This window comes from Phascolarctos cinereus, unplaced genomic scaffold (assembly GCF_003287225.1).
Source record: "Phascolarctos cinereus isolate Bilbo 61053 unplaced genomic scaffold, phaCin_HiC Scaffold_8;HRSCAF=390, whole genome shotgun sequence".
Taxonomy (NCBI): Eukaryota; Metazoa; Chordata; class Mammalia; order Diprotodontia; family Phascolarctidae; genus Phascolarctos; species Phascolarctos cinereus.
The window spans coordinates 62,269,449-62,285,516 of NW_027556291.1; the positions used below are offsets into that span (position 1 = coordinate 62,269,449).

The following is a 16,068-nucleotide window of genomic DNA, read 5'->3' on the forward strand; positions in this document are numbered from 1 at the left end:
TTCTTTGTAATCAGGTTGGCTGAAGTTTTGTCAATTGTTTGTCTTTTCAAATAACTAGTTTTTAGTTTTTTTTTTACTTATCATTTTAATAGATTTTCTAGATTCTCCTCTAATTTTTTCTCTAATATTTCTCCTCTAATTTTAAAATCCTCTTTTGTGCTTACTTCAGGTTTGTTTGTTGGCTTTCTAATTTTTAAACATATTCACCTTCTCTTTTTCTATTTTGTTAATGTATGTTTATAGGGACATGATTTTCCCTCTGAGGACTGTTTTAGCTGCATCCTAGAAATTTTGTTATGTGACAGATTCTGAATACAGATCAAAGAATACTTTTTAAAAACTTCCTTTATTTTTCTTAGGCTTTTTTTTGATCTGTGTTTTCTTTTGCAACATAACTAATATGGAAAATCTTTTGCATGACTGCACATGTATAACCTATATGAAATTGCTTGCTTTCTCAATGAGGGGGGAGGGGAAGGAGGGAGGGGGGAGAGAGAGAGAGAGAGAGAAGAGAGAGAGAGAGAGAGAGAGAGAGAGAGAGAGAGAGAGAGAGAGAGAGAGAGAGGAGAGAATTTGGAACTCAAAATTTTTAAAAATGAATGTTAAAAATGTTTACATGAAATTGGAAAAAATCAAACATTTGAAAAAGTTTTTAAATTAATTTTGTTATGTTTTTCTAATGCTGTCATTTTCTTTTACATGATTATTCATTATTTTCATGATTTGTTCTTTGATTTATTCCTTAATTTAGGATTTCATTTTTAAGTCTCCATTTGAGTCTGTGTTTTTATTTTATTTTTTAAAAATTAGGAATTTCCCCCATACACACACACACACACACACACACACGTGTGTGTGCGTGTATGTGTGTGTGTGTGTGTGTGTGTGTGTGTGTGTGTGTGTATCACAAGCATAGCACTTGGTCTCTTCAGTTATTTTACCTTAATCTACTATAAGGCAACCCCATTCTCACTTGTCTCTCTTGTCTTCCCCCTCAAGCCTCCTCCCTTTCTGTTTGTTGTCCCTTTTCATAGTTTTGGTATTTTACTTATTAGTTGCTTTTTCTTCCTTTTATCTCATTGTTTAATTCTTCCCCTCTTTTTCTCTCTCAGTTAAGTAGTCAAATAATATCCTTCTCTCTCTGATTTCTTTCAACTTGTTTTTAGTTTTTTATTTCATTTTTGGTGCTTTTTTCTTAAAAGGATTTTTCTCTTAGTTATTTATCTTCCCTTTCTTTCTATTCTAGATGTTTATTCTTTGATACATTGTCCTTATACTCATTTATTTCTTCTGTGGATTCCTTATGAATGAATGCTTCTAAAGTCCTTGTTTTGGGTTCTCTCTTTTGAACAGTTTCAATGTTATTGCCTTGTAGATCTTACCCTTGATCTCTTATTCCATTGTTCCTCACTCTTAGAAATACCGATTCTAGCAGGTGATAGAGAAGATATTGGTTAGAATATTGTAAAGTTTATTATTAATCTTTGCCTTCCTCATGGTCACTTCCTCCCCAGTTTACCATGAAATATCTTTGAGTCCATGTCAGTTGCCTCCAGAAACTCTGATTCCTCTTTTCCTGAGGCAGGATGGCTGGGATCTCTAAGCACCAAATCACTGCAGACCATTCTCATTGTAAGGTCTCCATCACCCTTCATAGGATATCTCTCTTCCCCTATAGGAATCTCCATCAATAGTCCCCCCTCCCACCACTGAAACAAGATTTACTCTTTTCACATTTCAATATCTCTCTTTTCTCCTCACCCATTCTCCTGTAGGTCCTCTTCTTCCTGAAAGACAATAGAAGTTATTTTTCCTTATTTGTTAACATTTGATTTGATTAGAGTACACTGTATATTTTCATTTGTCTTCTTTCTCCCCTTTCCCATGTTATGTGCCTTCTCATTCTTTACTTTAGTCCCATAAAAACATTTATTTACCTGTAGGCTGGGTGTTGCAAGATTTAGTCGACAATGTTTCAGACCTCTCCGTCATTATTTCTATATGACTTCTGATTTCACCCATATCTTCTTGTATACTTTTAGGAAGATATCTCATAATGAATTCTCTATTGTTATATAGTTCATGTTGGCTGTATGTGTTTTACCCTTCTTGTATTTCTGTTGTCTGTGGTGCTTTAAAAGCAAATAATTTGTTCAGCTATGATTTTCTTTCTAGTAATTTTTGAACACTTTTTTAAAATTGAAGGTCCTTTTTTTCATTAATGGTTAGTTTCAGATTTGCAAAGGATGCCACCTTGGGTTGCACCTTGAGCTCCTTTGCTCTCTAGACATTATTCCATTCCCTCCTGTAGTTTCTAATGGGTGCAGAATAGTCCTGTGTTACTCAAAAATCCTTCCCTTTATATTTGGAAGTCTTTCTCCTGGTCACTTGCAAAATTTATTGTTTGTCACAGGAATTGTTAGATTTAACTGCTATATGCCTTGAAGTTTGCAGCATAGGGTTTTGTTTGTTTGTTTTTGAGGCAATCTGTGAATTCTTCTGATTGTCACTTTATTTCAGATTTTCAGATGTTCTGAGAAACAAAGGGAACAGAGGCAGGACATCTTGAATTGTTGAGCAATTTTCTTGTATTACTTCTTGCATTATGGTGTTCAGATTTTTTTTTACTTGTCTGGGAGACTAGTGTTCTGAGAGACCTAACTTTTTTTTTTAAATAAGCTTTTTTTTAATTAAAAACCAGTTTATTAAAATGAAGTATGAAATTATCAAAAGTTAGGAAAAAAGTTTACAGACTTTAGTTTAAAAACCTCTGTTCTTGAGTCAGAGGACCTTGGTTCAAATCCTACCTGTGATGCTTTCACCTCTGTGACTGTTAACCAGTCACTTAATATTCCTGAGCCTCATTTCCCTCACTTATAAAATGGGGGAGGGGAGGACTAGATAGCTTCAGAGGTCCCTTACAATTATAGATCTATGATCCTATGATTCTGCCACCTCCCCCCCGCCTGTGTGTGTGTGTGTGTGTGTGTGTGTGTGTCTCTCTCTCTCTCTCTTAAATATAAATTTATTTATTTTTAGTTTTCAACATTCACTTCCACAAGTTTTTGAGTTCCAAATTTTCACCCCATCTCCCCCTCCCCCCACCCCAAGATGGCATGCATTCTGAATATCCCTTCCCCTAGTCTGTCCTCTCTTCTGTCTCTCTCCCCTTCTCTTATCCCCTTCCCCTTCTATTTTCCTGTAGGGCAGGATAGACTGAGAGACCTAATCTTTAAGGTATCTCTACTCATCCTGTTTTTGAGATCAGTATATTTTGCTTGTATGGATATTATGCTTTCCTTGAATGTTATTGATTTTTGCTTCTCTTCTTCCTGATTGTCCTTTACTTCCTTGTATTTGCATTCCCAGTTAGCTATTTTTTCTTTTGTTTCTTTAGTGTGACTTGGCACTATGGATGAAGTTTTTCTATTCTGCCAATTGTTTCTGCTGTGCAGGCTACAAATTCTGCTTTCACAATTCTTATTTCTCTCTCTCTCTCTCTCTCTCTCTCTCTCTCTCTCTCTCTCTTTGGCTAGGCAATGGAGTTAAGTGACTTGCCCAGGGTCACACAGCTACTGAGTGTTATGTGTCTGAGGCCAGATTTGAACTCAGGTCCCCCTGACTCCGGGGCTGGTGCTCTATCCACTGTGCCACCTAGCTAGCTGCCCCTCTTATTTCTCTCTCTCTCTCTCTCTCTCTCTCTCTCTCTCTCTCTCTCTCTCTCTTAAAGGCAATTAGGGTTAAGTGACTTGCCCAGGGTCACACAGCTAGTAAGTGTCAAGTGTTTGGTCTGAGGCCAGATTTGAACCCCCTGACTTCAGGGCCAGTGTTCTATCCACTGTGCCACCTAGCTGCCCCCCTCTTATTTCTCTTTAAAGACATTTGGGAATATCCTGTTGTGGTTCTATGGTCTCTTGGGAATCCATAGGGTCTTTCCCCTCATCAGGTGTTTATTCCTTTTCCTTTCTGATGGGTGCAGGCTTTGTGTTGCAATATTTATGCATACATGTCTGGACTCAGTTGATTCTGGAGGCCTTATTCCCTTTGTTTATTATTATCTTACCTATTGGGTTATCTGCTTATAGTCAAGGTGTTTAATTGAGTTTCCTTCCTTCTGAGATCTTCAGTCTTTCTCCCTTATATTGTCATTACTTTCTAGTTCCTTCCTTTTTGATGGCAGTTTCCCTGGGGACTGGACTTCTAAGACATTTCAGTCTCCTCCCACAATGGCCTAAGTCTCCCTCTTAAATGTCTTCTGAGGGGGACTGAACTGAACCCAGCTAAATATTGGGCTCTTTGCTTTCAGCAAGCCTAGTGGTTCCGTGAACACTCTGACATCCTGACTCAGTTTCCTCTGTTCCTCAGTTCTCTAGCTGAGTATTATTATAGCACAGAGAGCTGCCACACTTGTCCCAGACTGAGCAAATTTCTGCCTTTTGGTTTTCCGAGGCATTAGGAGGATGGGGTATGAGCTGAACTGAATTCTGTTAAAAGCCCATGATCAGCTTGTGCAGCTCTGCCAGTGTGGTGGGCAGTGGGGGAGGGAGGGGGCACTGAATATGTTAGGAGTTAGGGATTAGTAGAAGTCAGGTTTTTACAAAACTCCATGGGGTTCTTGGTGTACTAGACCATGGAGATAGCTGAAACTGCTTTATATCTTCCATACAATTACTATTTTGGAGATGTCTGATAGGTCATGAGGATTAGAGAGAATTCTAGTCCTTCATCTTGCTGGGTCATATGGCCTCCCTCTAGACTGTTTATAAAAATCCTTTTAATTAATTTGTAAAAACAACTGCTTGATGTCAGTGAAGACAAATTTATTAGCCAGTTGCCAACAAGAACTTTACATTATTGATGGATAGAATGAGGATCATGATTTAGTAAATGCAGGCCACTTTTTCTGTTTGAATCTGTGGGTCTTTGTGAGGTTTCCTTTACAGCTATAGCCATTAAAACTAAGTATCAAAAATAAACTGACTTTAGAAGCAGACTGTGAAATCTGGTTTGAAATTAGAGATGTGCCTGGAGCATTGAGAGTTTAGGTGACTTGGCCAGGGTCACATAGGCAGCAGGCACCAGGACTGGAACTCTGGTCTTCCTGAGCCTGAGGCTAGCTTTCTATCCACTATGCCATGATTTGTTATGTACCTCGCATTATATGTTATAATATCATCATAAAATATAACATGATATATTGCATTAAATGTATTATGCTAATATTTTGGCTGGACTTGTGGTTTCATTGGATTGCAGTGTCAAAGTAAGATTTTCAAAAACAATGAAGCACAGTCAAAGAAGCCCCCTAAAATTATTAATAATTACCATTATCAATGCAATGCAATAGATAATTAACCATTATAAATTATCATTAATTAGTCATTAAAAATAGTATTCATAGTTTTAGTGAGAGCTGAGTTCTTGTACCATAAAATAATTATTTTTAAAATATTGCTAATTTCACCTATATCATCCTTTAAAATGTCTAGTTTATGTATTTCATAGTGCAATTATATTATATTTTATATATATGATATATTAGTACAATAATACACAAGTATAATTTGTAAATAAAGGTACATATATTTTGGGGGTGCTCAAACATTTTAATAGAGAGGGCTCTATTAAAAATGTTTGGAAACCACTTTCCTAGGAAAGGAGGAGGCCGACCTTGCAGAGAAAGGGATAGGGGGTCAGTGATTCGCCAGTGTCTAGTTTCCATGGAGATCGCAACAATTCGCGCTTTAGACTTAACAGAGCATGCGCAAACTACCTGCAGGGGAATGGGACTCCGGAGTAATTGCTTATCAGCGCCACCTGATGGCTACATGTGGGGCCTTCATCTGGGATTGTTATGATTTATTTTATATATAGACACATATACATACATACGTACATACAAATATATATATATATATAATCTATGTGTTTTTTTCTCTCAAAGCTTCCAAATACAAATTCATAGTACTTCCCAGAATCCTACAGATTTCCCTAGAATTTTATCTGAAGAAAATGTGTTGTTTTTTTTTAAGAGAACATTTTTTTCCCCTCTCTTGTGTTTTTTCCCTACTGGGAACCATCTGAATTAACCTTTGTTGTCCGAGTGCACTTGTATATATATAAATTTCCCGCTATGCTCCAGATCTGTACAGTTTGCCTGTGCTCTTTCTTTCTTTCTTTCTTTCTTTCTTTCTTTCTTTCTTTCTTTCTTTTTCTTTTTTAACAGGTATTTTGGGTATTGCAAGGGGAAAAAAAGCATAGAAATCTCCTTCCTCCTTGAATTAATGCCAACTAAGAAATAATCCTCTTATGTTAAAGCTACAGACCTTGTCTTCTGTGTATTTAACTATTGTTACTTATCCTTTCCTTGGGTTCAACTAAAGTACTGAAACTTTATCGTGTCCAATAGAAGGTGTCTGAGTTCAATGCCACACCATGTATGTGTATCTAATTTAATGTTTCTAACAAATGGGTTCAAAACCAAAGGACACTGCTAGTCATGTGTCCTGGGCAAAATGAGGTAGGCTCCCCATGAAGCGGATTCGAATTCTCCAATGCTGTCTACACTGCTTTTACTCCTAGCATTGACTCCCTAAGTAAATTAATACTCCTTAAAAATAAAGAGATGTAATAAAAAAAAAAAGCATAATAAACAATAATACTGAATAGCTGCAAACACTCCTTCCCTAGGGTTGCTCTGAAGCTGGGAATTCTGGGCATTGTACCATTAGAATTCTACCTTGACTCGGTAAAGGAAATGTAACCGGAGGGGAGTTCGTTGGATAATGGACTTGGAGCCTCTAGGCTATCTAATCTCATTTTACAGATGAGAAAACTGAGGTTCAGGGAGGTTGTGATTTGGCATAAGTCAAAGTGAGAGAAACCAGATTTGATTGAAAAGCTTCAAAGCCAGCAGCATCCCCACAGATTCTTCAAAGAAAGCTCAAGTGATTGGCATTGGGACATAACCCTTTCTGAACACCCCTCCCATACTTTTAGCTTTGAATGTTAAAATCTAAGAGAAGTCACCTTTCTTGCATTTTAGACTTAGGTTTTATGCCAGGCCACAGATTTCATTTTGAATTTTGAAGTTGTCAGATTGCTGGAATTGATCAATAATCTACCAATAATCCTTTGTTAAATGTGTAAAAGAGAGACAGTGTACCATAATGGATAGACACCTGACCTTAGAGTCAAAAAGCCCTGGGTTCAAGTTCTGCCTTTAATACATACTGTGTGACTCTGGTGGGTCATTTCACTTTTCAGTGACCCAAGAAACTCTCCAAGATTATTAGTACCCAGTCTGCATTGAGAGAGGGAGTTACCTTATCTGGGAGCTCTCCTTACCAATAAAATCACAAATCTGGTCAAAATATTATACTACATTTATATTATGATTATATATTTTACATTATACATTATATATTTTGATTTGTTATGTAGTTTATACATTATATGTTATAATGATTCATGATATCATTTATATTCTATGATAATACTATAGCATTTAAATGAGAGGCAGTGTGGTAGAGTAGAGAGCTGGTCAGTCAGGGAGGCTCGAGTTCCAGTCCTACTTCTGACAGACAGGCTGAGTGACTCCAGACAACTTACCTCAGTTTCTCCAGGCAGCTCTCTCAGACTATAAATGACAGAACAGTTGCAGGCCTGCATTGGGAGGAATTTCCTTGGCTGAGAATTGCTGACACCAGAGAGCCAACAGGTCTGGGACACAAACTCCCAGGGAGGAAACGCCCATTCTCCCCTGGCTCTGCAGTTAAAAGTGCTGCCTGGGGCATTGAGAGATGACTTACTTGCCCAGAGTCAAAGCACTGGGATGTGTCAGAGAAATGGCTGATTTTCATTGGCAGAGAGATTTCCTCCCTAGGAGCTCCCTAAGCAGAAGGGAAAGGGAATAAACATTTATATAACACCTACTATGTGCCAGGCACCCTGCTAAGCATTTTACAAATAATAATCTCGCTTGATCCTCACAACAGCCCCTGGAGGTAGGTGCTATTATGATTATTTTCATTTTACAGTTGAGGAAACAGGCAAACAATGACCTGGCCAGGATCACACAGCTAGGAAGAAGTATTTGAGGCCAGACTCAGGTCTTCTTAATTCCACAGGGGTGGGAAACCTGCGGCCTCAAGGCTACAGGTAGCCCTCTAGGTCCTCAAGTGCAGCCCTTTGATTGAATCCAGACTTCACAGAACAAACCCCCTTAATAAAAGGATTTGTTCTGTAAAACTTGGACTCAGTCATAAGGCCACACTCAAGGACTTAGAAGGCTGACTGTGGCCTCGAAGCAGCAGGTTCCCCACTCCTGCTCCAGAGCTAGTTTTCTATCCACTGCCCCACCAGCTGTCTCCTAAACTAATTAAATCATAAGTCAGGTTGAAAAAAAAATGAAAGAGGGTAGAGGGTGGGGCTTTGTTCCTCACAGTCCAATATTTTAATAATATTGTTGTTTCCCCAAATCTTCACAGATGTTTTAATATCCATTGTCTTTTTCATGTAATATGTACATGAAATTGTCCATAGATATTCATTTTGATTGATAGTACTATTTGTACTTTTGCAAAAAAGTATTCTACAGGGTTAGCAATCAGTCACCTTCCATAATAGTTGCTGGGCCTCCCTGATAGGAAATTGGGAATTGAAAAAAAACCCAAACCAAACTAGCAAACCCCTCCAAATTAATCAGTGGTGTTAGAGTGACATCTGGTGGTGTAGAGGAGGCATTATTACACATTCTTACCCAGCTTTTAAGTGCTGTATCTTTGACACCGCCATCAGAAAACACTGTATTATTAAATACCTAAGAGTTGGGAGTTGAGTAATTGTGCCTTTGATAGGGCAAAATGCTAAATAAAGAAGGAAGTTTATTCTTTCAGTAACCTGGGCATTTCTTTTTAGTACCTTCAATCCCAACTCTGATCATAGCCACATTCTGTGCTGCCCAATACCCCCCTCTCCCCCCCACCCCATTCTGCTATCCTTATTCCCCCCAGCACCACCCCCAACCAAAAAATGAAATAAAAATCCTATCCTGTGCTCTTTCCCAAAGGGAGACCAAGTGATGGAAAAAGAGCTAGCTACATTTAGATTTAGGGCAGCTAAGTGGTACAGTGAATAGAGAGAGCCCTGGGCTTGGAATCAGGAAGACCTAAGTTCAGAACCAGCCTCAGATACTTACTAGCTGTGTGACCCTGGGCAAGTCACTATTCCAAGAGTATGTCCCTTCTGTGTCCCATCTCTGGGCATTTTCTCTGGCTGTCCCCTATTACCTCAAAATGGTCTTCCTCCTCCTCCTCCTCCTCCTCCTCCTCATGTCTACCTACTGGCTTCCTTGGCTTCCTGCAAGTCCTCATCAAAATCCCACCTTCTATCAGAATCCTTTCCCAACCACTCTTAATTCCAGTGTTCTTAGTTATATATATTTATATTATATTATAACTTATTAGTTATTTCTTAATTATTTCCTATTTATCCTGTCTATAGCTTGTTTGTACAAATGTGTTTGGTTGTCTCTCTCATTAGATTGTAAGCCCCTTGAGGGCAGACTGTCTTTTGCCTCTTGTTATCTCCAGGGCTTTAGGTAGTAGGTCCCTGAGCTAGGATCCTATGTGTGGACTCAGTTCAGTTCACCCTAGTTCTCTGACATCCCCATCAGATTTGTTTGCTTCCCTTATAGGCCTGCGTCTAAGGGCAACTCCTGTTTTGTTTTTTTTTTTTTAAGTGAGGCAATTTGGGTTAAGTGACTTGCTTAAGGGCAACTCTTGTGTCTGGGGATGTCCCCCAGCAGAATGGGCGGATGAGAACAATTGTTCCAATGGCCATGAAGGTGGCTGAAGCAGTTGCTGTGGAGCGCTTACAGCTCGGTCAGACATGGAAGACTCCGAGGTCAGACACAGAAGACTCCAAGGTCATCCCCTGCATCCTGAGCCATCACCAGTAATCCTGACTTTTGTCCTGCCACCGGACTTTGATGGCTGTGGAAGAGATAGTGAGGCTGATGACTTTGTGCAGCTCTGCCTCACTTAAATCTAATTCATGTGCAAATCAAGGCATCCCCCTGTGATGTCACTGGTCCTCTTTGAAAACGAAGGACAAACAGCTGAAGAAGCAGTGCATCTTGAAGGAGAGATGGGAAGCAACATGTGCCAGGCTACTCAAACCACCATCACCACGTTGACCACCACCTCCCCCAGACTCAGTCCAGGACCCTGAGCCCAAGAGAATAATAGTGAGAATAACAGTGTCTCTCAACCACCGGACCTGTTTCCAGCCCAGCCCCCATTGCCATTATCAAGGAGGAGTCCACTTTCCCTTGTCACCACCAGCATCAAATGCTGACCAAGCACCCCCTAGAGGCAGATGAGCACAAAGAACCTTGAAAATGGCAGGGCCTCCAGACTCTTCATCGCTCCTGCTTCCAGCCCAGATGTCACAGCCATCACCTGGGGAAGAAGGGGCCAGCCATCCTGGTCAGCTACTAACCAACTGCCATTCACAGGTGAGTTGGGCCAGCCTGTGCCCAGCACATCAAACCACCGCCACCACCTTAGCCACCCTCTCCCCTCGGACCCTGATGGAGACAGCCCAGAGACCCAGAACCCGAAGTCCTCGATGTGGCGATGCTTCTAACCCAGTGCCCACAGCCATTATCCTGGGAAGGCAACCCCTGTAGAGATGCAGCCTGGCCCCTGCTCCTGCAGGTGCTACAGCTACATCTACTGCAGACCCAGAAAAGAAAATTCTTCTCCCCAAAATCCTTGGCCTTGCCAAAGGGTTCAACATCAGAAACTGATATTTTATCAGTGGGAATGCCATTAAAAAGAAGAGGCATTCCTATCTGCTTTGCCCTAAGGATCTTGTGACATTTCCATGTGACCTGAGGATCAAACCTTCTATATGTCTGGTCTCTCTCCTCCCCATTAAATTGTGAGCTCCCTAACAGCAGGTATTGTCTGTCTTTTTTATTTTTATCCCTGGAACATAGTACAGCGTTTCACATGTAGTAAGCATTTAATAAAAGTTTCATTCATTCATTTATTCATTCATTCATTCATTTATTGTCAGTTTACCCAGGCTATTCATTTACTCCCCACCAAGGAGATGCCAAGGGGACATTCATACTCTAGTGTGTGTATAACTTGTACCTCATTACTCTGATTTCTAATCTTGAGGGCTTCTCAACGATCCTACTTTTTGGTTTGTGCTCCCCACCCCGCTCCCCACTCCCCATATCCAGGAGCATTTGAATTTGACTCCTTTGTAGTTCTCCTTGAGGGGAATTCAGGTCCCTTGCCAAAGTCAGATTAATAGCAGGCTATACGCATAGGATAGATTTTATTTAATACAAGTCAAAAATAGAGCAAGGACTCTTTCCTCCATCTTGGAGCCTGGGAGGCCTGCTAGAACCAGGATTTCTAGAAAAGCAAAATGCCTGGAAGGCTGTAGTCCAAGGCCATTTTTGCTGGCTAGAAGCGAGGCCTACAAAACCAGAGGGAACATAATGCTCTTCTGAAAATTGAAAGAGTCTATGCTCGGGATGAAACTGAATTCTGTTTAGGAAAGAGACATGCTTATGTATACAAAGCATGAAACAACGCAATGACTCCTGGTGGGAAACCCAATAGAACAAGAGTGATCTGGGGAAAGTTACTGTGGTTCATGGAAATAGTGGAATGGTTTGAGCTAAGTTCAGAAGCAATTTTCCTGCCAAGGCCATTGGACACAGGAGTTGATAAATATAATAATTTAGTAAATAATAAAAGGATTAATAAATAAATAAAAGGATTTGTTCTATAAAACTTAGATCAGTCAAAAGGTTGCACCCAAGGATCTAGGCCACATGTGGCCTCCAGGCTGCAGGTTCCCCACACCTGATCTAGAATATGAAAACTGATTAAATAAAATTACACTTTTGTGTGTGTGGTTTTTTTTTTAAGTGAGGCAATTGGGGTTAAGTGACTTGCCCAGAGTCACACAACTAGGAAGTATTATGTGTCTGAGGCCAGATTTGAACTCAGGTCCTCATGACTCCAGGGCCAGTGCTCTATCCACTGTACCACCTAGCTGCCCCAAAATTACACTTTTTTTTTGTGAATGTTAAAAAAAAACAATAGAGCAAGGGCTTCCCTATTGAAGCCCATAGACAGTCAGAAGGGAGTAGTCCCTTGCCTTGTAATGATACCTTCCTCTCCACAGAGGCACCTGCTGCGATGCACATAGTACCTACTTACAGAAGTCCTCACCCATGCGGCAGGCCCTCTGCACCAGCTCTTCCTTGTTGCCCTCTCTTTCTCCCAGCGATCCCTGGAACATCTTTGCTTCTACCCAGCGTGGCTTCCCATTCTGGCTACTTCTCCCAAGGTGTCTTCCTGACTCCAGTTACAGTACACTAACCACCAAGCTATACTGCCTCTCATCTGTGCTATCATCAGTCTGTTGCGCTCACTGCCTCTGTGCAGGGCCATTTCCACCACGAGAGCCTTGGGTAAAAGTCATTAGTTTCAGACAAACCACAGCAGAGCCTTGAATTATGGGCATTTTATTATGAGCATTGATATATAACTGGGGAAAAAGCAAGGGAAGGCAATATTTTTTTTTTGGCAATTGGGGTTAAGTTAAGAAGGCAATAATTTCTGCCCAACTATATTGCAGGAATTAAAGGCAGAACCCTCCCCCTCCCCATCCCAGGACAGATTATTGTTTTGCATACCCCAACCCTTCCAACCCCTTCAAAGGGTCCTAAAGCAAATGGGATGACTCACTTAGAAGCAGACAGAAGTTCCTATAGGGCTTGGCATATTATTCAGCAATGAGACATATTTAACCAAGGCTTTTGAACATCCCCCAATGTACTGGCATTTTTTAGCAATCAGGACAAATGCCAACTTGGTTTTTGAAAATGGTAGCCACATAAAGATTTCTCTAAAACTAAAAAGGACTGATTCTTCCTCCCCTAAGGAGTGGGACAGGATTAGTGGAGTCTCTGGGACTTTCCACTGCAAAGGCACAATTTATTTCTGGACTGCCCTATTTAGTTTTCAACCAGAGGAATGACCACTAGCATTCCTAAGGGGTAGCTGGGAAGGAACCCCCAGGTAAAGTTGGTAATATAGAAGGCAAAGGGAGAAGGAGAGAAACACATTGAGGGGAGGGAAATGGGGAAAGAACTGAGGGGGACTTAGTCCAGCAGAGGCTGCTGGGGCCAGGAGCAGGCATAGTAAAAGTAGTGGGAGGAATTTCTAGACGGCGCCCCAAAACTTGGCATAGTAAATAGATTGGTAGTGTATCAGAAAGACCCAGATGCCCCTGGGTAAGTTCTTTAGCCTTTCTCTCCCTCAGTTCCCTTATTTGTAAAATGTGGATGGTAATAATACCTAGCTCCCAGGGTTGTAGTGAGAATCAAATGAGACAACAGATGAAAAGTACTTTTGTAAACCTTAAAGCTGCATATGCATTATTAAATAATAATTTTTTCCATTTCTCTAGAGAGACTATAATCATCCCATCTCTGATTTTTTTTTAGCATTGTAAGTTTCACAAAGTTTACCCGGTGGGATAGGGAGTGTACTATTATTTGCATTTCACAGATGAGGAAACTGAGGCTCACCAGGGAAAAGTGATTTGGCTAGGCCTTTAATCTGACTCCAAGTACAGAAGTGCAGCCATGCTGTCTCCCCACCTCTAACGTGCCACGCAAAACAGGATCCTTTAAGCAGGCTCACTCCTCAAAGCCACAATCACTGGTTGGGACCCGAAGGTCTCACCTATAGGTGGCGGAGGCTACTTAGCTAAAGGCCTTGGGCTCCCCCAGATCCCTTCCCCCAGCCCCCTTCCCGACCCGGCCCCCTCCCTTCTCCTCCCACGGTGCATCTCAGACACCTGCTCCTGGGGGAGAGATCTGAGAGCAAGTTCCGGTAAGGGGAGACCCCGAGGCTGAAGACAAACCGAACTGACTTCACCAGGTTATGGTAGTGCCCTGCAGCCCTGGGAAACGCACACAACAACCAGAAATAGAAAAAGTTTGGGTAACCGAAGGCCACCTGTGCAAGCCTGCCTGGGAACCTACAGCAGATTAAATTAAAAAAAAACAACTAACCTCATAAAGTGAAAAGGCATTTCAACAGATTTAAAAACATCAGAAATAATCCACTAAGATTAGGTAGAGCCTCCACCTCTCCCCCCCTCGAAAAAGAAAAGAAAAGAAAAACCAACCCAGAAATTAATTCCCTTCAAGGGGGCCTTTGTCCAGTGAAGTTCCAATCAGTGTTAACATTCAGGGTGGGCTTCTGGGGCAGGTCTGTTTAGTGAAATACAAATGAGTATCTTAAGCCAGGCAGGGTGGGTTTCCAGGGCAGCTCAGTCCAAGAAAGTCCGAATTGGTAGGCAGGGTGGGTTTCCGGGGCAGCTCAGTCTAGGGGGCAGCATGAGTGTTCTGGGCATTTTCGTCCAGTGAAGCTAGAGTCATTGGGTTAGACAGGGTGGGTTCACTGGACTCCTTTATCTGGGGAGGCCTGCAGCGTGGTTGCTCCATGGGACTACCTGCCCCTAGTATTTCAACCAGGGGTAGGCCTCTATGGAGGCCTTGCTTCTATCCCCATAGTCATAGAGCAGCTCTTCGCCTACCTTGATGTCCCGGGTGGCAATTACAATGAGATGAGGAACACCGTCAATAGGATGCAACTTGGTCTGGCAGTTGCCACTCTTGCTGTGGTTGATGAGACGCCCCAGGCGACCACTTTCTTTGGTGGCATCCACGCAGTAGCCTTTGCTCAGGTAATGGAAATAGTACATGTAGCAGCCGGTGGCGGGGTCCTTTGCATACTGGGCTTCCCGCTTCTTGGCAGCCGGCAAGTCAATCAAGTCTCCATGATACTCCACCACGTAATCGCCCCGTTTGAAGGGCCTGGTAGTGATCACTCCACGGCCTTTCCCTTCGAAGAGTCCGACTCGCATGCCCTCCTCCTTACCGCTCTTAATCAGCGCATTGAGCCTGATCCGGGCCTCAGTACGCAGCTCTCTGAGATTCTTCCTAGTACTCCGCCGGACTGAGAAGTAATCAGTTACCCTGTGGTTCTGGGACGGGTCCTCCGCCTTTAGGATGCACTTATAAGATTTGGGGTTCCCGATAGCCTGCTCGCCTGGACCCGCTGCACTCCCGGAACTGGTAGGAGTCACGGCTGCCTCCGGGGAGGTGGTATTAGCATTCATTGGGGGTGCCTTTGCTGGGGCCTGGGCCCTCAAGCCTTCTCTCCAGGTGTCGGTGCGAGAAAGGAGCCTCTGGCTTCTTCGGATGCTGCTGCTCCCTACTCTCCCTGTTTGCAGCTTTGATTTCATGGTGCTTCTTCCCCAGAGAATCGCAGAGATGAACTAGCAGGGAGCTGGTGGTGGGCGGCAGCAGTAGAGGAGGAGGAAAGGGAGGGAAAGAGGAGGTGTCTTGTAGCCAAGAAGTCCTGGGTTCAGGTCCTTTACTCTGCGCCTCTTTAGAGATAGGATATACAAATAAGTTGTAATCTACATCCGGCGGGTGAGTTTTCTTATCCGGCATATGTCATACTAGAAAATTCCAAAGACCGATACTTCTTGGGGCGGGGGGGAGCAATGCTATTTGCTAGGCTTCCTCTACAAAAATCAAGCCTTTATCTGTCTTCCTGGAAAGCTCTCCCATTACTCCTGATTCCACCCCCTAGGACTGACCAGAATAAGACTGATTCCTCCTCCGCCACCATCCCTTAGTTCCTTATCTTGGGTCGAGCCAGAACTTCAGCAGAGATGACTTTCGTGAAACGTCCTATCTGAGGCTAGCTACTTTCTAACGCACAGGCAGAATGGAGGGCGGAGGGGGCCAAAGCCGAGCGGGCGGTCCCGGGCCGGCAACGTGAGTTCAAGTCCCACCTTAGACGTGTGCTGGCCACATACCCAGAAACAAAAGTCTCATACCGTCCGTGCCTGAAGCAACTTTCTAAGGCTCGAAGTTGCAGAAAACAACTCACTAGCAGGGAAAGTGGGAGTTTTCTCATCCCGGAATGAACAGGAGTCTTCTTAAGGCCA

At 42.3% G+C, this 16,068-nt stretch overlaps 1 pseudogene; it reads right to left on the bottom strand.

Moving 5' to 3' along the window:
• Nucleotides 1–14,281: 14,281 nt before the first annotated feature.
• LOC110194765 (N-lysine methyltransferase KMT5A pseudogene) lies at nt 14,282–15,808 on the bottom strand (annotated as a pseudogene).
• Between the last annotated feature and the right edge of the window lie 260 nt (nt 15,809–16,068).